The following is a 15,113-nucleotide window of genomic DNA, read 5'->3' on the forward strand; positions in this document are numbered from 1 at the left end:
AGCTGAGTGGACCCCGTTCCACACCCACTACTTCTCAGAAAATCTAGTAGCCCCGGGAATCGAACCCGGACCTCAGGATCTCTAGCTAGGAACGCTGACCACTAGACCACAGAGGCGGTTATTTTGTAATCCTACAGGTTTCCGAATTCTTGCAGTCGATATCTTGGTCTTCCACATGGTCTTTTTGTCTCAGGGGAAGCACTTCTTTTCAAGATCGCTTCTGAAGTGTAACTATTAATGGAATTTCTTTCCAGATATATGAAATAAATTATCGGGCCATTGCTTTAACGCCTGTCATTGGTGAAAAAATTTACAGGTGCCTACACCTGTAACTTACGACACTCTTGCACGAAATCACTGCATTTCTTCCTCGATTTTTATTATCTGATTAACAGCTCGTGCTAATATGTTTGACTAATCGACATAAGAGATCCATTTCGAGATAAATGTAAACAAAGGAAGGGAAATTTCCTGCCGTAAATTTTAAATTAAATTCGAACACCACTACTTGCCAATCACTTTTAGGAGAAGGGAAAATTAAAAAGGACTGCTCACAAATTTATCAAGTATGACAGATTAATTCCTCACTTTAATTGAAGTTCCTTAGCGATCTGACCACTGGAAATGATTCTTAATTGATTTTCTTCGAGGAAAAGCTGATTAAGTGTACAGAGTTTCTTTACCAGGAAATAAATAGGACAATCAAACACAAGGATCTTAGAAGTGGGAACAATATCCAGGGCGCGCAACAGTCAAAATACCGGGCCCAGGATCAAAAATCCAACCCATTACCTTGTAAATACAAGATGAAATTCTATGCTAAATACCGGTGTTCGGCAGTGTTCTGAGGAAAACCAAGAAATTACTCAGATATGGTAATGGTTCTTTAGCCCCGCTTTCACATCTGCTTACATCAAAATACTTGTCACACCCGTAATGCTTAAGTAACCCGCTCGGTCTAATGAAATTAGGGTTCATTTTCCCGGAAGTACACTTACATTTCTAACTGCCGCAAAATCCTAAATATGTGACATTTTCCTCCTTTTCTTTTATACCGCTTTGCTTTGAAGTTTTGAAAGCAAAATGATGCCAGTAATTCATGTGATGAATCCGTACAAGCGTTGACCTTCGGAATACCTGACCCATCTTGTCCAAGGCAACCTGGACATATATTAGTAACGTCCTTTACTTATGTCTTGGAAGAAGTCGCTTCAAAATTGGCCAGCTTACCGCCTATCGCGGCTTCAATATTCGGTGATTTGACTTTGCAGAACATTGAAATAGACCACGATCTCGATTATTTTAGTCTCAGTCTTTTCATCCTCATCATCAAGGGTCCTTTTCTAATAACTTCAGAACAAGAATCAACATATGTAGTTGATAAATTGTCTTTAAATGACATAAGGATCAATTCTCCTCTTCCATATAAGCCCTGATGTGCAATGTTACCTTTGACTTGTCCAATTATCCTCTGCGTTGTTGTAGAACTGGGTACTAATATTTTGTGAAGAGACTGTGCATTGGTGACCTTTATAACAAGAGGGCTGCAGTAATTTATTTTCTGCGGTCTGGAAATTTATTTATGGACTCAAGTCACCAGCTCATTAATTTTCAATGTAAAAGCGACCTCAACAGCAGTTCCTCTGGTGAAAATCATTGTCACTGTTCATAAAAAGGGTTCGTTGAATGAGATTCATTTTCATAATCTGCTTGGACATCAGTATTTATAAGTTACGTAAGCCTCATCTTAAGCTGGGTAGAAAAAACATGGTATCATTGACCTCAAGATATATATATATATATATCTTATGTTCATGTATACAACATTCCAAATCAGATTCTTACACGAGAACTATTCAATTGATATCTCTTATCGCAAGGTATGTTTAGAAATGTAATATTCAAGGAGTTACTGAAACATGTCAGACACTACGATAAGGCCACAGTCTTGTTTGCAATGAAATGAATCAGATATCTGTTTGCTGCTATATTCAAGCAGGCTCTGCTTTCCACCCAGCCTCATATTCGATAGGCACTAGGAATTTCTGGGGCACGCGGTAGCGCAGTTAGTTAAGGCACTATGCTACAAGCCGAAAGGTCTCGGGTTTAATTCCCGATGAGGTCATTAATTTTTTTCCGGTTTACCTAATCTTTCCAGCTTGAATATGACCCTGCGTTCGACACAGCCCCTAACAGAAATGAGTACCAGTAAGGTTCCTGGAATGGGGGAGGGCGCGTAAGGCTGACAACTTTAGCACCATCTGTGAGCCGATTATCCGTAAGATGTGGGAGCCTCGTCTTCTCTCACCACTGTGGCCCTTCACAGCTTGTTACTGGGACAGCTTTACTAGGATTTTCTCCCAGTGCAGTGTAAGGAGCTCAGTGTAACGTGATTTCATGTGATCTTCTGAGTTCCTATATTCTTGTCTGTAACGATTAAGATAGAAATTATCCGTTTTCATAAGTCAGATTGAACCACCTAACCCCACACTACTTCGAAAAATAAAAAATGCTCTCTTTGTCAACAAATGCCGTCGTATTATTCAATCTGAGAGTTAATTACCGTGTTCCTAATAAACCGCCATTTAACACTGCCCTGAGCCAGCTGAAACCTATTCACAATTCCACATTATATTTCTCAAATGTGTTCTACCTCACAAGAGGTCTGTTCTCTTGAAGATATCAGACCACAATTTTGTATTAATTTTTCATATCCACCATTCCTGCTAAATGTATCGCCCTTATCATCAATTTTCGTTTAAATATCTTAATAAATTGTATTGACCTAACTGTCAAAGATAAATTGTTGTATCAATAAGAAGATAAATACAGAAGAAACACAGTTAGAATTCCACAGGACAATGCAAATTCCACTAATACTTGCGCTCTATGGAAGCGAAGCTTGAAGAACACATATCGAAAGTTCAGATATTTTCAGGAATGAAACATGCAGCAGCACAGTCGGTATAGCGACCAGATAGGCCTAGACGACCGGGGTTCGATTCGCGGCACGGGAAATAGATCTTTTTCCTTCTGTTCAACAACGTCCTGACCGGTTCCGGGTTCCATGCAGCCTCCTGTCCATTTGGTACCTGCAGTCCAACTGTCTGACCGCGAAGGTGACCACTGACCTCCTTCTAGTACCGAGATCAAGAATTGGTTTCGGGCATGGTGCTAAATTAATTAGGCAGAGAGACAACTCCGCCATTTTACGAATGAATATGTTTCTCCTGTCTTCTTTCGATGGCTCTACAGCCCTTTCTTGGTCCCTGGTCGCCTTTTCAGGTTCATATTCTTATACACAGATGGTAGGACTCCTTGGACGAGGGATAAGCCCGTCGCAAGGGCGCTACCTATACTCGGGACAGCACGAACACAGAACAAACGCACACAGACATTCATATGTCTAATGGAAATCGAACCCACGACCTCAGTGTCTGAGCGAGTGAAAACAGTTCATGCATTAGACTGCGCGGCGACTGTGATCTCTAGGTATATGATTATAAATTATTAAATAAAAACATAATTTTAAATATTTTTAACAGAAGAGAAAATGAAGGCATACATTGCCCGGTGGTTAGAGAGCAGAAAAAATTAATTGAGTGAGAACACCAAAACAAGCTTTCAAGTATACACCATGAAGAAGGAAAGATATAACAGGCGAATATAAAAATGGAAAGTTGAAACTGAAACTGGGAGATTTCCTATACCTTAAGACGAACATTATGAGAACGGAAGTTTCGTGATAAAGAAAGTTTTACGCGTACATAGGAAATTTCCTCTGGACACAGAGTGACGTTGACACAAACAATTTGTTACGTAGGCTTTTGGAAAAGGATAAGTGGTACGAGTTTGTGACCCACTTTGAACGCAAGGAATGAGATGATGTGAGGGTTTGCTAGTCTCGTGTGAGCGTCAGAGCCTAATTCTTTCTATGGAAATATACTTTGACCCCCTCTTTATTTTCTAACCGTCCAATAAGAACGTTGAAAAAACGTGTTGTCCCCTATACCAAGGAAACTGCCAGCCTGAGATAGAAGAATTGACAGCTTTGTTATTACGTTCTAACCTTGTACGTTTTTAGCATTAATCACGAACATCTTCATTTTTATATTTGAACCTTTATGTTCTTTATGACTTGTATTTGATCGAAATCATATTTTAATATTATTGTGATTATTGTTATTTTCTTGTTGATTGGTTAATCACTTCATTGAAAGGTCTTGAGATCTCTGTATTATAGATTTAAATCTAAGCGTATTAATACAGTCTTAGTTAATCAGCATCCTAATTTGAATTTATTATATCTGACATGTGCCTTCACTGTAAGTCCATACGCATTGCTAATTAAAATTAAACACAATCCAATCTATAATGTATAACAGCGGTTTTATCTCATTTGCAAGTAGTTCGTGCCAGACTTCTGTGCTGCCTTTATATAAAATTCAGATGTGTTTATACTTTAACATTTTATTTACACGTAGAAACAACTCGTATCCTTTGGAAATATTTGGAATGAGGCGTAATTCTGGATCCCGTATTGTGACATGTCAACGCACTGCCAGCCAACAGAGCGATAAATGCCTTCTCACTTAAGGTCACGCAACAGTAGGACGAATGATTATAGCTTGTTGCTAGACAACAACCAGCGAGCCAATGGACTGGCGAGATATTTATCATGTGACTTGTTTTATATGTGGTCTGCGCTACGCAACAATAGAACTGTGTTTTCTGTGCGTGGTCCGTGCCGAGAGGATATGTGAGAATAAGGGAATGGGAATTGACTTCACTTAAGTTCTGAAGTTCCAAGGGAAGAGCAGTTCGGCCAGAAGAAGATCTAGAAGACTTAATGTGTTACGTTACATGTGCTGTAGTTACAGTAATCTTGAGAGTGTAAGAACTGATTGTAGTTATGGCCAGTGAAGATCTCGAAAAACGTTACAGTATTTAGAGAGTATTTCAGATGTACTGACTGAAATTTGTTCGGAATTTTTCTGCAAAGCATAAGAGAAAGCGATTACTTGATAGGGGGCATGGATTTATTTCATTTATTTATAACTTATTTAACGATACTGTCAAAAAATATATATAGCCTCGAATGTTAGAATGGCTAATGAATTATAAATTTGACCAGATGTGGAAAGAATCATCCGTAGGTTATTTTTGAGTATACTTTGCTTAAAGCAGTTTCACGGAACAAAGCGGGATCTCCAGTGTGGCGCTGCTAAGCATCGTCTTTCACAGGTTAAACAGTTTGCACAATTTAACACAGCCTTCGTGAAATCAATAAATTAAGAGTTTCTGTCACTAATATTGATGCTAATTATGCCCTCTAGTTAAATATCTTATACGTGTCTGGAGTGACGGAGGAAAATCACTAATAACCTCAGTCAGGACAGTCGGTTTCCGAACTGAGTTTCGAACTAAGACCTAACGAATATGCTACATACACCTCTGCAAAGTTCACACATTGTTGTTATTGTTGTTGTTGTTGTTGTTGTTGTTGTTGTGCATTAGTACAATAAAGACCCATAAGAGTATAGAATCTTGATTGATATTTACTTTGAAACGATTGGACACTACAGGTTGGTGTAGATGTAACGCTTTAGAATTGCATTCGGGAGGTATTCGGTTTGAAACTCGGACAGAACATTTCTGTTATAAATGAGACATTCCTCGATATTTCTCATACTCGCCAGAGATATGTCGGATTAGTACTCTGATTACGCTATGACAGTTTCTTTCAAATCCTTACCAATTCATCCATTATCACTCATTCTATAATTCGATGTTACATAGTCTAGATACTGGAAGCGTAGCCGAAAAAGTAACACGAAGGGAAGAGAAGCGATAAGCTGAATATTTTTTCGTACATTCTTTATTATGGCGGCGATTTTTGTAGCAGCATCTTCTGGTTCTTGCAGGAAAACGTTGACATATTTCACGTAGATATTCAGAACACACGACTTCCAGGAAAAAAAAAAACAAAACAAATCTGGCGAGAATAATTCCATGTCTTCAATTAACCACTTCAATTACACATTTAAAGTTTTGCGTTCTTCAAAATATTACCTACAATGACATTTATCTTGGTGAGAAATATGTAGCTTCTTTTATCTCTCGATTACATACAGATCCTTATGTAATTATTAATTACAATGAAATAAAAACAAAAGAAGTAAGAATGAAGCAATTGGAATCATTCATCTACTTCACCTGTTTTTTTTCTAAGTCGCTTTAATTTGCAATTCTTCCGCCAGGGGCGCTACTGTCGGACTTATCCTCAAGACAAGTGAAACCTGAATACGCGCAATTACTCGTACTAATCCGAGAGCCGAATTCCTGTTCGTACAACAAGATGACGCATTGAGAACTAATATAAAGTGGATAATAATCGTAATTTGTAACGTAGTTTTTTTTGTTTTACACGTCATTTTATCCTCTGTTTTTGTCTTCTTGAAGCACGACTTATTTCGATTACTGGAAGGTAAAAACGATACACAACAAACTGGGTGTTTTTAGAACTTCTTTCACAAGTTCTTCTTACGACAAGTAATTCAAAATGTAAATTGGATCAATTTTAACGGTAGACAAATATCGCGATACAAAAGAAATTAATAAATGAAAAGCATATTTTTTTAGAATAATGCTATTTTCATCCACTACTTGAAATAAAACAAATCGTCCAAAATTGGTGATTCAACAAAAGAAGATTAATGGATTTTAGAGGCCCGTGGTGACAAGCAGCAAAGCAAAACATAGAAGGCCGCGGGAGAATAAATTGAAAAGGTGAGCGATTATGCAATTTATGACTTAAGTAGACAGTGATAAGTAGAAAGAACTTTGTAGGCCTACGTAGATCCAAATATGGAAGAATGAAAAATGAGAGAGAGAAAATGAGAGAAAGAAAAATTGATGGGTGGGAGAAATGATAATGAATAGTTGCATAAACTACTACTATTAAATCTGAGACGAAGAAACCTGTGGGGCTGGTATGATGAAACACACAGAAATACTGGGGGGAAGGATTAGCAATGGCAATATTGCGGGGGTGGTACAAGTTTGGACGAGAGTTATTTAAGACAGATAACTTCGGGAATTTTATATTCGTAACCCCCGAGCTAACCTGCATGGTACTAATGAATTGTCATTACTCCGTACAAATGTACAGAGCTCTGACATCGTTGTATTCAACCAAAAATTAAGGATGCAGTGTTCTGGATTGTAACATGTATAAAATCGTAGAGGTAACCAGCGATTCGGAGAATCCTGTTGCTTCTATTTTCTGCTCTATTGAAGATATAGACAGCATATTCTTCCGAAACGTCGATGACGAATCTACATTGTATCTTAACCCATAAGACTGCATTCTCAACTCTCATTGCGTTAAGAACTTAAAATCTGAGAAAGATGCCATATTTTCTATAAGTTCTGATACAGCAAAACTCGGGCCCGGATTTAAGGAGAGCAATCGGCCAGGCCGCCCCGGGGCCTCCATAGAAGAATCCAAAGATTTTATTGAGACACTTACTTCTCTAAAATCATGAAATTTGGTGCGCACTTTTAGTTATTATAAAGGTATAGTTGTCCTTGTGCTCAACGAATTAAGCACTACGCCATTAAGGCGTATGGGGGATTGGATGTATACATCAACATTTTCTTGACCTCGGCACTAGCTGGAGGTAAGTGGCCAGCTTCACGCCTCTGCCGCTTTAACCACGGGGAAAGAGCTCCTAGTACCCATTGGGTAGGAGGTTGGGTTGACCCCAAAGCTGGTCTGGACGACATGGAAAAGAGAAAATTCTTGACCCTACCGGCATTCGAACTGCTAACCCTCAGTCGTCCAGTCGGGATAACCAGTCGCTAAACCGACTGCGTTATCCCGGGTCATTCAAGAAACGACAATAAGCTAAATCTCTTTTATTACAAATAGAATCCTCCATATCTTGAGTTAACAACTATAAAACCGGGCCAATTAAAACTTGATAAAGTAAATTAACTAAGGCATTAATGCTTCTGCCTTTCATTTGGGAGATGTCGGGTTCGTTGACACCAACTATACGGACTGAGATTTTTCATGATTTTCCTCAGTCCTTTCAGACAAATACCTTGATGGTATTATGAAATATGCCATGAATTTTTCCTTCTACATTTATTCAAATTTATCTTTCATTAACCATCATATTATTCTGCAGGAGACAATCTGAGTTAGTGACGTCATTATGTAAATCTCAAATAAATAAACACTATGATGCAATCACTCGATGTTATATAGTGTAAGTTATCGTGACGTAGTTAATTAAATTGCAAATAAATAAGTAAAATTTGCAGTAAAATCTTTCTTAAACGACATTTGGTTTAAGTTGAAACCTACTGTTACCTGTCAGTTTACTGAACCCACACAGCGAAAATTATTTCATATTTCAGCCTAACAGTGAAATGATATTATAAAGGGAAATAATATGTGCAGTAAGTTTTATGTTAAACAGTACGATCATCTGGGTGTAATATCATGAATTGATGTATAAATTCGCCGACGGTTCGAAGGACATCTATGGAACTGCATGACACTGCAGCCCAAAAGGCCGTATTGTACACAGTTACAAACGAGAGAAGGTCAGATCCTTTGGACATCTGAATTCTTTTAAAAAGAAATTGTTCTGTGCTGTTTGTTTCCTACAATTACTCCTGTTACTCAAGTTCGCTCGTTGGCAGAAAGAAGATAGATGTAACTGAAAAACTGTTCTTAATAAGAGCATAGCTTATATCCTACAAATTGCAATATAATTTGTAGCCTGTGGTTTGGACGAACACGCAAAGTCTAGCATTTACTGCCCTGACGTTATGTTTGTTAGTAGTCAAAGATGACAGTAGCTATGAAAGGACGCAGAAGATAGGAGGAGCAACAAAGCGCTGTGGTAGGAATGTTGAGTCGATATTGCTCTATCCATCCTCCCGATAACATTTCTTGGCCTACCGCTAGATAGCAGCACCGTTTAATACACATTGTTATTCTACCAAGCCTTTTCTCATCTCCATAAATTCGAGGCTGGCCCTGCACCATCTTACTATAAATATAGCTAAGTTTATAGAACTTTTGAAGTTTGTAGATTGTGTCTTCATTGGAATTGTGAATTTAAAAGTACCACTCAAGAAATATAAAGATAGGAGTGGGTCACAGTAAAATAAATAAAGTGTATGGAAGTATGATGCTGGTAAAGACAAAAATTTCTCATTGATATGTCAATGAGCTATAAGCTAGTATAGTAAATGTACAGGGGATGGACAAAAATATGGAAACACCTCGTGAAATGCATGCCTGAAATGAAGTGTTTATTTTAGCGACGTTTGTAGGTCACGCTGCCGTAGCTGCCCAACACCACTACCAGTACAACCTCCGCAATACGTTGCAAGCTTCATTTGTTGTCGAGACAATGTTCTGTGCAGTTTTTGTGCATCACGTCAGAGCTAACAGAATTCGAACGCGGGCAAATTGTTGGGACCCATATGGTGGGTGCTTCCGTAACCAAGGTAGCCGAGGTTCTTGGTGTTTCGCGAGGCACAGTATCCAAAATTATGGCCGCATAAAGGAGGACTGAAAAACCGCATCCGATAAACACCAGCGTGGACGGAAATGTGTGTTGAGTGATCGAGACAGACGAACATTGCGTAGGATTGTGACGAAAAATAAGAAGACTACAGCTGCAAAAGTGACTGCTGAACTGAATGTCATGCTCACAAACCCTGTCAGCACCAAAACAGTACGAAGGGAACTCCACAAGCAGGGTATTTCTGGACGAGCTGCAATTCCAAAGCCACTCATCAGTGATCAAAATGCCACTGAGAGGACAGTGTGATGCCGAAGTCATAAAACCTGGACTATGGAGCAATGGAAGACGGTCTTTGGTCGGATGAGTCCACCTTCACACTGTTTCCGACTTCTGGTCGAGTTTACGTCTGGAGAACGCCATCCCAAGCTTAGGATCCAGATTGTTTGCTGCCAAGAGTGAAACATGGCGGGGGTTCGATCATGGTATGGGCAGCCATATCGTGGTATTCTGTAGGACCCATCATTACCCTGCAAGGTCACGTCACTGCCAACGACTATATGACCATTTTGGGAGACCAGGTCCACATCCCATGGTGCAAACTTTGTTCCCTAATGGTGATGCCATTTACCAAGACAACAATGCCTGTGTTCACACAGCTCACATCGTCCAGGACTGGTTTTCTGAGCACGAAGATGAAGTGTCACGTCTGCCATGGCCCCCACAATCGCCAGATATAAATATTATTGAGCCTTTGTATTCTGTTTTGGAGAGCAATCTCCGTGCGCGCTATCCACCTCCATCATCGATAACAGAACTTGCCATGTTTTTCAGGAAGAATGGTACAAGATTCCCTTGCAAATCATACAGGACCTCTATTTATCCATTCCAAGGAGACTACAAGCAGTTCTGCGAGCCAGAGCTTGTCCTACACCATATTAGTCACGGTAATGTATTTTTTGTTGGGTGTTTCCATATTTTTGTCCATCCCTTGTATATTTCCTCTCTCTGAAACATTCTTTTATCTAGAAGCAAGAACCTGTGATGAGCGGAGACCTGCTTAAAACGAAATAATGTTCAGATCAATTCAGATATTGTTTTTAATCACGTTCCTTTTGTTACGTTACTTTTTCCCCCACTCTCCGACCGGTAAATGTAATGAACAAAGATATGACGTCACATGATTACGTGTGTAGTTTCATGAAGTCCCAGTAGATGGCAAAGCAATGACAAGGCAGATCACGCGGTAATTACAGACACGCATAGAAGCAATCAGCCACATCCCTGGAGAGTTTCCAGAACTAGCTATTACACTGCTAGATCTGTTATTACAAACCCCAGCACCCGAGACCACCCCTGTAGATCAGTACTTATCACTCACTCCAACAGTGTGTGTTAGTGTCACTGGCATGAGAAGAAAAATGACTTATATCTCAAGTGTGCCGGAATATCCTGACGTAATTAAATTCGACTAGAAGCGGACATAAACTTACAGCCAGTGGTGGAAACGAATTTTCAGAACAATGCGGACGTTCAAGATCCTCAGAAAATTTCGGGGAATGGGCAACATGCATTAAAATAAAATTATTGAAATGTAATTTCCTGAAATTGTTCATCATTCTCGGGGAAGATGTTTAAGACCTCCCAAGACACTGTAAGTGACTTCCTCTAAACGAAGCTCTCTCGACAATATGGCGTCTACCAGTAGCTACCCACATTTCCAGCCCTGCTCATAACATCTAGAACCTCATATTGAGTCTCATATCTCCGCCAAAAAATTAATTTGCTAAGGGGGTAGATGATTATGAGCCTGGATAGCTCAGTCGGTACAGCGACGGGCTGCGGGCTGGACGGGCGGGATTCGATTCCTGACAGGTGAAAAGCTATTTCTCTTCGCCATAAATTCGAGGCTGGTTCTGGACTATCCAGCCTCCTATGAAACAGATAATGAACGCTATATGCCAGGGGGTAAAGCGGCCGAGACGTGAAGCTGAACACTCATTTCCATAGTTCCGAGGCCAAGAATGGTAGAGCTATACCTCCACTCCTGGACCTTCATTTTAAAAAATTCCTATTCATATGTTAAAACTCACAAGCTTGTGAGACGTCGAGGCTCCCAAACTTTCTAGATAATGCAGATGACGGTGAGGTTGTCAGCCTTACGCACCGGCCGCCCGTTACCTCCCAGGAAGATTCCTGATACTCATTTCTGTTGGAGGCTGAGTCGACGCCAGAGCCGTAGTGAGGCTGGAAGGATTAGGTAAATTGGACCTTCCGGCTTGTAGCATAGTGCCTCAACCAACTACCCTACCGCGTGCTCCCTCCTATTCTTACGTATATTGTTACGAAAATGTTTTCTTCTTCCCTTTAGTAAGAAATAGTGTGATAAATGTTAAATGAGCCCTGTACCATTACGGCATGGTATTTGTTATTAATCTTAATATACATTTAATGCTGTTACAAGTCTATTATTATAGATACTAAAGAAGTTAGAACATGTGAATATAAAGTAAAAATTACGGGGCGTTCGTTTTATTATTTTCTGAGATTTTTAATTCCTGAATGCTGATATCTGTTCCACGTACCGGATATGAGTTCTAACCTGAGTCAGCATAACTTTTTGCTGTACTCATCTGAGAGTACAGTTATCACGTTGAGAGAGTTTAAAAAAAGTATTTTTTTTGCGGAGTTCAATTAATGTTTTTTTTTATGAATCTAGACCCTTCGATCACCAACTCTATGGTCTGAGAATTGCTAAGTAAATTCCTGTGTAAAATACCGCTTATGTCGCTGTAATGCTTACGGTATTTCAAAAGGTCCGTCAAATTTCTTTAAGCCATCAAAACAGCTCTCGAGTCACGAGATGATATAACTTAAAATTCTCATTTTTTATCCTCTCGAAAACTGTTAGGCTTACAGAAAAATGTACTGAGTATAATATATATGTTCCTTTTTTATCTGTAAGATGATTATACTAGAGCCTACTCCACAATAATCAGAAATTACGCAGGATAGATGATTTGTAATTTTACTATGCAACTCAATAACTGTAATTTGTTTTTATTTCAATTTGCTTCAGCTTATAGTATTTAGGAATTTCATAAAAAAAATACAATGCAATTGCCTTTATTAAATAAACATCAGTCTCGGAATGACATTCTCTCAAGAAACATAACTTTATACTTTAATGAATCGACGATCTTAATTAGTAAAAATGATGAAAAAATCCCGAATTTTGAAGATCTGGAAGAAAATTACTGGTGTCGCTTGGTCGCGAAGAATCGTTCTAGATTAATACAACATCAGTAAAAAGTAAGTTAATTTCTAAGAGGACTACAGCTCAAAAAATTGACTTCAGGGGAAAGAAGAAACAAAAATTAATAAAATTGAAACAAAAAGAAAGCAGTTCTAACCACAAATCAGAATAAGAAGCCAAGCGTTCCAACCCAGCATTCATATCTCTTCAAATTATCTCCAAGGAAACCTATTCTATTTTGAATGACACCCATTTTAATAGCTGGCCCAATGAACTGTTACATTAGCTTTTGTATTTTTCATTACAATTAGCTATAAGAGAGACTAACCTCAACCTTGGCGTTCAGACTATGTCATTCTATACGTAACAGTCAGAAGGTTGAGATTATCCCCAGTATAGCTGACAAGAGGATAATGAGATCCTAGAAATTGCCAGAGGACATGCGACGTTTTGAAACACACAGACAAACTCCAACAGGCTTTGAATCAGACAAGCATTATATTACACAGCCACTAGAAGCAATGTGCTTTGAAATGGCAAAGAATGTTTGAAATATTATGGTTGGTATGGCTACATGCTTACCGCAGAATTGGATATATGTTAGACTTTTACTGCAGTTTGTCTCCGTATCTCCGACAGACACTACACCATCTTATAGTTCAGTGGTACCAACCTGAGACGCCCGACTCTCAGGGGGTGGGGGGTGGCAGGGGGCGTGACACCATGAGAAATAAATGAATTCTTAATGTAAAATTCACTTGTAAATTATTTTTGCTGCATGTAATCTTCGTTTCCGTAAACATCCATCAGAATTTCCAGTAGAAATATATAAATAAATGCGGCAATTATATTTCAACATGTGCCATTACTAAATGAAGAGGTTTGGCAGAATTTTTATTTTTAATTCTTTTGAATATTTCTCATATGATTGGTCTTCTAATCACGAATTAGTTCATTCATTCATCAGTAATATGTCAGACGACAGGTCCACAGTCTCTTCCAAAACAGTACCTCCACTTAATTCGCTCTAAAGCTTTCTCCTTCAAATGAAAATATCCTCTTCTGTCCCCAAGGTAATCCAGCATCTTCTTACGTCTTCTTCCTCGTCTTCTGGTTACTTCTATCCGCCCCTCTATCTTCGCATACATGGTATCTCTGTTTTTGGAAAGAGACTATCCAGGAAAAGTGATAATGTGGTAGTTTTTCCATTTGCTTTCCACATCGCAGTACAACAGCCGTTCAAACCACTCTGGTCACGCCTGTTGCTATACGAACTTGAACCATTTTGAGGATCATTTGCTCTGTGTTTCAAGTCGCTGCTGATGGCGCTGCTTCCGGCATCAGTTTTTGGTTTTTGGTGTCTCTCTTCGTATAATGCCTACTCTTTCACCTGTCCAGCAAGGGAGACCCTGCCAGTAGCTACGCTACCGCTGGTATAGCTCTCAGGGTCCTTGGCATACTCAAACCTCCTCACCACGATAAGGTGGAGACACCAACGAGTGGGGAGTTAGATCACCGTTAACAATAATATAAACGTCAGTGCATTAAAGCAAGAGAAATAAGGGGCAAGAGAGTTTAGTGAAAACGAAATTGGAGTGATATATACCATTTTTGGACCAATCTTGAGGGTGGATACCAACGTTCAGGATAAAATTTGTGCTTCTACCTTTAGGGTCGAAATGAACATATTCAAAGACGTGAAAACCAAAAAACATATTTGCCTTATATATCTTGCTTTTCCTGTTGTGGATAGAAAAAAAAATCGCTTAATGGGGGGTGGAGTCCAACTGGATCCACTCGGCACGGCGGCCACTGATTGGCCTATTGTGGCCTGCCCCGGGTGATTATGATGATGGAGAATTTGGTGGAATTAAGATTGGCAGGGGAAACCGAAGTACTCGGAGAAAACCTGCCCCAGCGCCACTTTGTTCGCCACAAATCCCACTTGACGAGACCCGGGATCGAACCCGGGCAGCCACGGTGGGAAGCCAGCGACTAACCGTTTTAGCTATGGCGCGGCGTTTGCGGATAGAAAGGATTATGAACCGTGAAAGCCATCAAGGCTACGGCCGTTCAAGTGTCTAACTGCAGTTTCATAGTAGTAAAGTGAGTTAAGGCATAAGCTGCCGCACAAGCCTGCATTGACAGGAAACCTCTGTATATCTTGTACAAATGTTACTTAGTACAGTTCCGTGACGAAGGGTGCACAGAGCCCATAGTGACGTGGACGCCGTGACAGCGCGGATATACTCGTGCTGAAACTGCGGTGCAACAAACGTAGCGCCTGCATAGAGAGGCCGACCCCTGTA

General features: G+C 39.6%; 1 long non-coding RNA gene across 1 annotated transcript in view; it reads left to right on the forward strand.

Moving 5' to 3' along the window:
* The window catches only part of LOC117282673, a 245,500-nt gene that overhangs the window by 216,647 nt on the left and 13,740 nt on the right, over positions 1-15,113 (forward strand). The gene's annotated exons all lie outside the window — the stretch shown is intronic.

This window comes from Cryptotermes secundus, unplaced genomic scaffold, assembly GCF_002891405.2.
Source record: "Cryptotermes secundus unplaced genomic scaffold, Csec_1.0 scaffold70, whole genome shotgun sequence".
Lineage (NCBI taxonomy): Eukaryota > Metazoa > Arthropoda > Insecta > Blattodea > Kalotermitidae > Cryptotermes > Cryptotermes secundus.